A 10,899-nucleotide genomic window follows, 5' to 3' on the forward strand; every position below is an offset into this window, starting at 1 on the left:
CTTTCTCGTATGCCTTTTAGACACTATCAGTTTAATATTATGGCGCTAGGGCTTTAGTAATTTCAGCCTCTCCCTCCACTGCCCCACTCCCTTCTTCCTGAGTTATATTTCAGATATTTGCCACCTCCACATTCATTGTTTATATCCATGAACAAGCGACATAAATCCATTTTCTTGCTCAGTTAGGTCCTATAATTTGAGCCCTCTTTTGTATGTCTTTTAATTCTTCTTAGAATGGAAGAATTGCCCTGTTTATATTTTATTTGCTTAGTTCATATCTTGAGATATAAAAGATATAAGAGCTTATGTGAGCTATCACTCTGTGTATTTACCTCTGTGCTCTAACATGATCTGCCAAACTGGAAATAACCTTCCCATAGCACAGTGATCAGTCCCCCCTACCCCTCCAGCCCCAGTGGGGTCATTTTCTTCCCAACACGTTCAGTCCTTTTGCTCAACTATAGAATTGCTGCCCAGGGCTGTTGCACAGCTATCTTTCTGGAACATTCTTTCACTAACTTCTGGGAGCTGAATTTCGTCCCTCGTATCTTCTGTTTTCAGTATGGCCAGTCTTCTTTATTACCAACGTGTGTGTGTGTGTGTGTGTGTGTGTGTGTGTAGCACATTCTCTAGTAGTTTCCTGAGGACGAGTCCTTATAAAAGGTATAACTTTTGAGCTTTTGGACATCAGAAAATGTCAGCCTTAATTGGTCACTTTTCTGGATTTGATATTTCAGCATGGAAATAATTTTGTCTCAGAATTTCCAAGACATGTCTCTGTCATCTTCTAATTTCCCTTGTTTCAGGTGGAAGTCCAATGTTATTCTGATACCAGACTAAGTCAGCAGTATTGATTTGCTTGTTTCCCACTTTCAGGATCATTTCTTCTTCTCTGGGATGTGCCTTGCTCAGGTTTCTGGAGTAAGTTAAACCTTAGTTCTTTGCTTCATGGTGCTGAAAGAATTCACACAGCAGAAGCACATTTTGTAATCCAAGTGAGTTTTTATGAAGGAAAGGGAATGTTTCAGGTATTACAGTCTCAAAAGGGTACATGCTATTTCTGGAAAGTGTGCCAGGCTGTGTGGAAGCCACGCTGGAGTTTGCAACTGGACGTGCAAAACCACCTGGAAAGAACAGAGAGTGTTAACCCCCCACATGCTGAACTGGACAACCCCTGGAGGCAAAGGGGGTGGGGTGCAGGGCTCCAGAGGGCCGTAGTTGCTTACGCGCTGCACATGTGGGAGAGACTCCCCCCCTCCTCCTGTAGGATGCACCTGAGTAAGAGCAGTGTAAAAGTGAGACCAGTGGCAGGCTAAGAAGGTGTACTTAGTTGTGCACCTGGCTCTTATTCTCTCCCACCCCTACCGGCTGGGGGAGGTGTGGTTGAGGGCATTGGTCGATCCTACTGGCTGAGTCTAAGCGCACCTGGCTGATGTCATGTGCCTGGGCCTAGTCTGGCCACCCCGGTGGACCCAGGCTCTGGGGACAACCCCTTTTGTCTAATCCGGCTACCTTGTCATTGTGCTGCTGTTGTTGTATGCTGCCAAGTTGACTTCTACTCTTGGTCATCCCATGTGGCAGAGCAGGTCTTCCCAAGGGGCTTTTCTGGCCTGTAATCGTTCTGGGAATTCTTTCTCTCACAGAGCTACTGGGTGGATTCGAACTACCAACCTTTCAATTAACAACTGAGTGCTGAACTTTACACCACCAGGCTTCTTATTTCATTGTACCAGACCCTTTCAATCTGGCAGCTCATAGTCTCTTGTTTTGTGGCCTTTTGGTGAAGGATTTGTTTTTGCTTTTTCCAGTCCACTTTCCTTGTTCTCTAGATTTAAAAATAATTTCAGTTCATGATAATATTTTTATAGACCTAGGGCCTACTACATCTCCTTGCTTAGCTCATAAGGCTCACTTACATTAAATGGTCTTTGTGACTATCTGTCTTGTATGGGGTAAAAGACATAAGAAGAAGAAAGCAAATCTGCCTCAAAAATCTCAAGAGGTAATAATTTTTGTTCTTATTTTATAGGGGAGAAAATCAAGTCATTTAGAACTTGCCCACAGCCACCTAATTTATGGAGGAGAAGAGAAACTTGGGCTAAATCCAATTTCATGTCAACTTAAAGTGTTCTCTTTTCACTATACAATATTACACACGCACACACGTACACACACACACACACAGAACTATCACAGACCAACTGACCTTCATAGGCAAGATGTGGTTATTAGGAACACAGGTACCTAGCCTGTGGACAAATGAATGTGTTTAAACACTCTATGACTCTGTTTCTTCATTCATAAAATGGGAGAATATTAGAACCACTCCCCTCCCTCCCCCATAGAATTTCTGTAAGGTATAAACAAGTTTCACAAGGAAAAATAATTTATTGTTATTGCAATTTGTTATTTTTTAATTAAAAACACTTTTTATTGTGATTTAAGTGAAGGTTTACAGGACAAATAATCATTTTTATATTCAACAATTTATACATATTTTGCTTACGCATTCACTTCAATCCTCATGATGTAACATCACTAATCGCACTTGTCTGCATTTCTTGTTTCTATTTCTCCTTCTTTTTTGACCCTCTGTCCTTGGGTGAATGCTGCCCTTTTGATCTTAAACAGTTGGTTATTTCATCACGGGGATGAATTCTGCTCCATATACGAAGGAAGACTAAAGGGCTTCATCCTGGGAGTCCCATCAAACTCTTTCTATCCAACCTGGAAGTCTAGTTCATTCTATGGTTTTGAACTGTGCTGTACACTTTCCTTCCGCTCTATCCAGGACCTTTTTATGTGATCTTTTTCTGAGAAGTGGGTTGTGGTTGCTGGACACCATCAAGTTCTTTTGGTCTCAGGGTTGTAGAAAGTGATGTTTCATCTACTGGACAAATGGTGTCCATGTACCTTTCAATTTTCATTACTCTTTTTTCCTTCAGATGACGGACTACAAATATTTGCACCTGAAATGGCTGCTGATGAGCTTTTAAAACTCCAGTCATTATTGATCAGAGTAGCATGTAAAACCTTGTCTTTGTGCACTGCATGATGCCACTTGATCTTGGTGTCCCCCAAACTATGGTCCTGAGCCCCCAGGCCCAGTAATACATTCCATTCTGGTACTTGGTGGTGCCTAAGAAGTTTTTATATCTCTGCACCCTGTCTGTCCATCATATTCATGGATATATTTACAGCAAAGGTAAATACCATACACACATATCCTCTGTCAAACCTCTACATATTTATAGGTTTACTCTTACTCTCCCTCCCACACCTGTTCAGCCAGCATGTCTATCCAAGCATCTCTTTGTAGATCATCATTATTGTAGTATTTATATACAATGGTATTTATCAATGGTACCTTTAACTCAGAAAAAATGTTTTAAATAATGACTTCAACAAATATCAATTATTTCTTCAAATTTTATACCTCGGTCCAATAAATAATTCAGATTGAATGGTAATTGGAACATTGGCAATAGACAATCTCATTTTTGATATGAATAGTTACCATCTGTGTTTATTAATGAGAAAAGACATATATTTCATATAAATTGCCAACTGATAAATGGGGACAGACCTGTTGGTAGTCAGTCCAATGCAGGTCTCACCTAGCTAGACAAGGTTACTCCAGAGGGAGGTTGGGCGGTGGTCGTGGGGATCTTAGAGTGCTGTGAGGATCCTGTTCACATAGTAGGTTAAGTGCTCTGCTTAACCAGTGACTAAAACCTGCCAACCACTCATTAGGAGAAAGATGAGGTTACAGCCATCTACTTGGTATATACCCTATAGAAATAAAGAATATAGCACAAACATAGTTCATTGCAGCATTATTCATAACAGCAAGAAGATGGAAACACCCTAAATACCGACCTATGGAGGACTAGATAAATAAATTTTGGTACATACACACAATGGAGTACTATACGTCGTTAAATAATGTTAAAGATGAAAGTACGAAACACAGCCAGACCTGGATGACTTAGAGGACAGTGAAGTTACTCCAAAACAAAAGGACAAATAATGTATGAGACCAATGCTATTAAAAAAAAAACATCAAGGAGAAACAATCTTTGGTGGTATGGAGGGTGTGCTGAGAAGGATGGAAAGGGGGAGCAATGGGATAGAGGTTAGATCGGTGTTAACTTTGGTGACGGGAAAGAAAATATACTACAGGAGGGAGATGGGGGTGAAAGAAACAGGGAACAGAGCAAGCCATGGGAGGTTTAGTCAGTTGTTTAAGATGGTGAATGTGAAAAAAACCCCAATGATCTGACTGGTAAAGCCCCACCTAATTCACAATATAAAAATTAACAACAATAATAAAAAAGATGGCAGCCTTAGAAACCCTGTGGAGCAGTTCTACTTTGTTCCCTAGGTTAATGCCCTGTGAGTGGGAATTGATTCAATGGCAGCGGCTTGGGATGCTGTTGTAGTGGTGATGTAAGAATTTCAACTTCTAACTGGAGGGAAATGTAGAATGAGATGCCCGTAGACTTAATTAACTGATATCAGTTAGCATGTGGAGTCAATAACCCTGAAGCCAGTTAGTATTTCTTATCCATACGCACCATCTCTTCATGAACACCATAGTTTCCCATCTCAGGGAGGGAGAGTCATGAGGAAAGGAGGTAGGAGATTTGAGGAAAGAGTAGTGATTGCTTAATCTAGAACAATAGGACCCAGAAGACACAAGAGAACAGATCAAAGGACAACCTTTCCCAAAAGGCCTGAGCCAGGGAGCAAGAACACAGTGATTAGGCCTCATTCTCACTTATCCACTGGCCCTGTTGCTCTTGGCATGGGTACAAATGTGAGGCAGAGCCTGAGGCTCAGGACTCCTTTATGTAATTGTGTAGATCTGGGTAAGTTACATGAACTATCTGGGCTGCTGCATTTTAGGGCAAAAACATCCCCAGTGCATGTCAGCAGCAGTCTGCGGTCCTCTTGCTCCTGGAGCCTGGAGTTAATCTCATCAATCTAAGAAAGCAGCTGGCCCTACAAAGATATACAGACGACATTCAGAGAGCCAATAGCCACCCATCATTACACTTAATCCCTATTGTCAGTTGCAGGTGGTGTGCAACCTCTCCAGCCCCACCCCCTCAGGATGATTTGTCCCCTCGCCAGCTTGAGGGCAGCTCTGCCTTGAAAGTCATGGAAGATGGATGTTCCACCTTGATCGTGTATCTCCTTTCCTGGCACGGTCTTCATTATTCCTTTCGTTCCTAGCCACGAGTCGTCTTCCACCTCCCCATCAAAGGCGAACATACATAGGAAGATCCTCAGGCAAATCCTGTGATTTATTACATTACACAACAGTTTTACAAGTCCCTGTGAACCCAAGTCAGGAAAGAAAACTGGCTGAATCTCTCTCACAGGAAGATATAAGACATCACTACGAGAAAAATGCAATCCCAAAGGCAGGCAGCGGGGATGAAAAGAACTTTCCATCCTGAATTCTACATGTCAAACAGCCATGCTAATTTTTATTATAGGGATAATAGTAATTATTTGTTGAAGTTCTTCTCCAAATAACAGGATGTTAAGCTTTTAAAGAGAAATTATTTTGGGGACTGTTTTTAACTCACTCTCTACTCAAAAATGCACATCAGAACAACTATTCTAAGTACAACTAAATGCCATTTTAATAACACTATGTAATATTTTAGTGATGGATAGCAACTTTAAATTTACATGCCTGCTACGCAAATGGCCTTAAGTGAGTTTTCATTATCTCAAATGAAAGAATGGCAAGTACTTGGAGATATCAGTGTGGGCATACCATTTATAGTTCATTAAGCTAAAAGGATGCTAATCCATCATTACATTTAAAGCTGCACTTATTAGGGAAGGAGATTGATTTGCTAAGACAAAGAACATAGGTTTTTGGATTTAGAAAATACATAAGTTGCAGCTGGAAATATACATAGTTGTTAATGACTAGCTTGACCTTAGAGAACAAAACAAAAATCACTGTGCCCTTAGAGCCAAGTGGAACGGGACCTGATAGGAATTCTTCGTGGGATTTCCTAGTAGATGAACTAGCCATTGTGTAACCCTTTGGGGGTGAACTTAATAAAGATACGCCACAATAGCTTAAGCCCTGAAACTCAAGGTTGGTACATTGTCCATACTTCTACACTCGATTTCTGCATAGTGTATAACCTCTACACCCTATTTCTTTGGTTTTGTAGAAAACGGAATGACTTTTAAAGTTGGAAACTACAACAAGACTATTTTTTTTTCAATTTGTAATATTTTATGACAAAATAATACAGCCACAGATAGGTAGTGGATTAACTATTTGAACTATTTTGACATCCAGATGTCTGGATGCTTTGATATCTAGATGCTTTCTGAAGCTTTGATAACAGAAGAAATAATATCCCAGTAGAATTACTTTGGTCATAAGGAGCAACAACAACTTTTGGAAATTACATTTGTACAACAACATAAAATTCTATTGATTTTTCTGCTGTGAAAAACTTGACCTAGGACTTTAATTGCAGTGACAAGACAGTTAATGTTTAAAAAGCAATTCTATATTTCACACAATGCATTTTCTCAAGGAATGCAGGATATACAGGTTTTGTCTCAGTGGGACCCAAGCTGTATTATTTAATTTAAGTCACATTGTTTACTTTTTGTGAAACATATTTTCAGTTAATTGTTATATCTGGATTTTAGCTCATTTGGAAATTAAATGGGTAACTACTTGGATAGAAAAGTTTATAAATTTGGATGTCAAATAAGTTTAAGTGGTTATTCCTCAATTCATCTTTGATTGTGATTTTAAACAATTGTGTTTTAAAAATATTTTTGAGATTCTATAATACTTACAACCTGACAGCAATGAAAACATTATTATAGAGTTGTCGTCTTTGGGAGTCATTCCATTTTTTGTTCTTATTCATTACTAACTTTCATTGCAGGCATCTTACAATATGTCGTGAATAAATATGTTTTCTTTTGCTGTCATTCGTCTTTTTACAGATAAAAGTTACATGAAATTTTAAGAGTTAATGTATTTCTCTCAGGACTAACAAAACATAGATGGAATTCATTCCTTCATTTATCCAGTAATTATCTCAATGAACAGCTACTGAAAGCTTATCAAATACAAATCACTAAGCCAAGTAATGGTGTGATTGCAAAGATGAATAAAATATTCTCCCACAGCTTCAGAAGCTAGAAGTCTAAATCCAGGATGCCAGCTCCAGGGAGCGACTGTTTTCTCTCTGTTGGCTCACAGTTTAGGTCAGGGGGAATGTCTTTGTGTCCTTTGAGCAGCTGCAATTCAGTGTCACTTAGAGATCCCCATGTGTCTCAGCATCAATCTTCCCTTGGGTATAGGAAGTTCTTAGCACAGGGACCCTGTGTCCTGGTTTTTCTTTCTCAGTGGTACTAAGGTTCCCCCTTTCTATTCACATTTGTAGATGAAAAGGTGATGCTGGCTACACCCCAGGGAAACTCCCCTTACACCACCTTGACTCCTACCACTGGAGTTGAGGTGGTGACAGGTATGGGTGATGTGCCTCTCATTCTAATCCTGCCTCACTAACATAACAGACATAGGCAGAGGTTTACTTACTACCATCGAGTAGATACCAACTCATAGCGGTACTGTAGGGCAGGGTAGAACTGCCCCTGTGAGTTTCTGAGACTATCACTCTTTACAGAAACAGAAAGCCCCAGAGGAGTGGCTAGTAGTTTCAAACTTCTGGCCTTGCGGATTTCAGCCCAGTGTGTAACCACTATTCCACCGGGCTCCTTCAGGCAGAGGTTAGAGTTTTTAATACATCACAAAATGAGGATAGTCAGACAATACTGGGTAGCCTGGCCTAGCAAATTTGACATATATTTTTGGGGAGAGGGGCAAAATTTGATCCATAACTGGGAACACATTGATCAGGCTAATTACTTAGCTCATGTAACAAAGTGATACAAAACTATAGTGGCTTAAATCAGGTAGAAATATGTTTGTTTCTTCTGTAGTATGCTAGAAATGAAAATGTCCAGGGCTGTAAGCGTGATCCTCCACCCTCAGCACATAGTGTCTGAGACTGCCCCAGCAATCACATTTCCTGGCTAGCAGGAAGAAGAAATTCAAGACAAGCAACTCACAAGGCATCTCAATTGGAATTATTCTGTTTCACTTAATTGTTTAATTATTTTTCCTTGTGTAAAGACCATACTAATATAATCATTGATTTTTTATAATGTCTTTTAATATTTGAAGCCTCCCTGGTTGCATAGTGGGCTGTGTACTGGCTAACCACAAGGTCCTCATTTCTAAGCCACCAGCCACTCTGTGGGAGAAAGATAAGGCTTTGTGCCCTCAGGAAGACTTACAGCCTTGAACATGTGCAAGGGCCGTTCCACTCGGCCCAGTGGATCACTGTCTTTCAGAATTCACTCGTTAGCGGGGAGTTGTTAAAACTATTTGATGAGGCTAGTCCCTTATCAGCATTCTTTTGAGTAAAAGGATTATACTCTATTTTTGATACCTTGTTTTTCCCGAGCAATGTGCATTCTATTTAAATGTGCCTTAACCTGGTTTCTCCAGAAATCAGAGCCCAAGAACCTGACTGACATTTATTAGGCAGTGCAACCTATGGAACATTATGAGGGACAAGGGGGTGAAAGAGGCAAGGAGAAGTCCATGCAAGGAGGCAGGCTTCATCGAGTTGGCAGATACTCCATGCGACTGAACGCTCAGCCCTGCAGTCTCTGCTCTGAGAAGTTGGATAAACAACCTCTTGGTTATCTCGGACAGATAAACCAGAAATATTATACCTGGATGGCTTGAACAAACATAAATTTCTTTCCTTGTCGTTCAGGAGGGTAGAAGTAGGAATTTAATACTCGCTTTAAGAGAAGGCATTCTCTCGGCGTCCGCTCTGGGTGAAGGTTCTTGCCTCTACAGCTTCTGCTCCCTAGTCCCTTGACGATTCCCATGTGTCTCTTTCATGTCTCAAAACAGATTGACTCAAGATACACCCTACCCTAGGGCTGGAGACCATCAGGCCCCCAGGGTAGTCAAGGCCTGGGAACTCTTCAGTGCCAGCTAACATCACACACCTCACCAAAGAGAAGCATTGCCAGGCATCACATAAGGGGCGGATTAATTAAATGTTTGACCGGTATGGCTATGAAATATGTTATAAATATCCAAATGACCCTTGGCAGAAAAAAGGCTCCCACTCTTACCCTACACAAAGGCAGCACATTCACAAATGAGATTTTTTACTTTAGGCATACAGGTTAGGATGTATGATACATATTTTGTGGGGCAAAGAGCCCTTGTGACCTAGTGGGTTATGAATTAGGTTGCTAACCACAAGGTCAGCGGTTTGAAACCATCAGCTGCCCTGAGGAGAAAAAAGGAGGTCTTCGACGCCCATAAACAGTTCCTGTAACAGAAACCCATAGGGGCAGTCTGATTCTGTCTTCTAGGGTTGCCATGAGTTGGAATTGACTCAATGGCAGTGAGTTTGGAATTTTATTTGGGGGACACAGCTTGATCCCTAAAATTCCATTCTTTGTACCCCTTCCCACCAAATTCATGATCTTTCCCATATACAAAACACCCTGTCACAGCACCCAAAAGTCTTAAATCAACCCCAAGCCTGAAATCCCCTCTTCTGAATAATTTAAATCAATCATGGTGACCCTTGAGGACTGTGCCATCCTGGGGCAAAATTTCTCAACCCATTAATCTGTAAAATGATCATATACATTATTTGTTTCCAAAATACAATAGTGGAACAGGTATAGATAATTCCTTTACAAATGGGAGAAATTGGAGTGAAAGAAGTGATATCAGGTACTGAGTAAGTCCCAAACCCAGCAGAAACAATTTACAGTTGCTCTCAAGGCTTGAAGTAATCCTCTGTTCTCTGAGACCATCTGATCAACGGCTCATACCTGATTATGGGTGAATTCTGAATGCTGGCCATGCTTGCTGTGTTCTGGGTGATGCTTCTTTAGTTTTGGGCTTTAGCTCCACCTTCTAGGCCACTGGAATGTCAGCTCTGCTTCTTAAGGTTTGGATGACTCTATTCTCCTAGTCAACTAAATGACTACCCAACCCCATTAGCCCTAGCAGGCCCTGTTCTTTGGCCTCTTGGGCATGGCATCCCTGCCCCCTCAGCTTTGAGTGGCAGCTGCATCCTGCAGCACACTTTAACGAAACCTTCAGGGTCTAGAACCAAGTTGAAAAAGAATCCACTCTTTGAAACCTAGGAGTCAGGGCCCCACACTCCAAGAAGGCCCTGCTTCCCATGCATCTTCTCACAGTTCTATTATTCTCTGAGCTAATCCAAAGATGGCTCTTTTCTTTTCAAGGAGAATTATAGATGTAGATCCTCCGGCTTTTTGTCTGTTTGTTTCTTATAGAATTGCAAGAGGTAGACAGTGTTCTTTCCTTTTGCCCTTTCTTGCCCTTCCGTCTAAGATGATGGATTTTCTGCTGTAGCAGTTGGTTAGACCCACCAATCATGGGCTTCATCTCTTTATCTCCAGGTCCTTAGTGAACTACACATGTGCTTAGTTTGTACAACAAAATTGTCCAAGTAGTTACATTCTGATTTCATTTTGCACAGTTCATTTTAAGCCCAACTCTGTCCACTCACATTTTACTACAAATAACAAGGAGAATCTACACAGCTCTCTCAAGACATTAATTATCAATCTTCTCAGTCAGATGTCTGAGTTTATCACTTACAAGTTCTACCCAACATCAGAGATTTGAACATAATTTGTACAAATCCTTTGCTACTGCCTCAGAAGGATCACCTTTCTTCCATTGTCCAATCACATCTTCATCATTTTCTTTCAAAGCTTCCTCAGAAGCACATTTGGCATTTATATTTCTAGGAACAGTGTATT

The sequence above is a fragment of the Echinops telfairi genome, unplaced genomic scaffold, assembly GCF_000313985.2.
Source record: "Echinops telfairi isolate 266 unplaced genomic scaffold, ASM31398v2 ScPeMD7_31;HRSCAF=116, whole genome shotgun sequence".
NCBI classification, from domain to species: domain Eukaryota; kingdom Metazoa; phylum Chordata; class Mammalia; order Afrosoricida; family Tenrecidae; genus Echinops; species Echinops telfairi.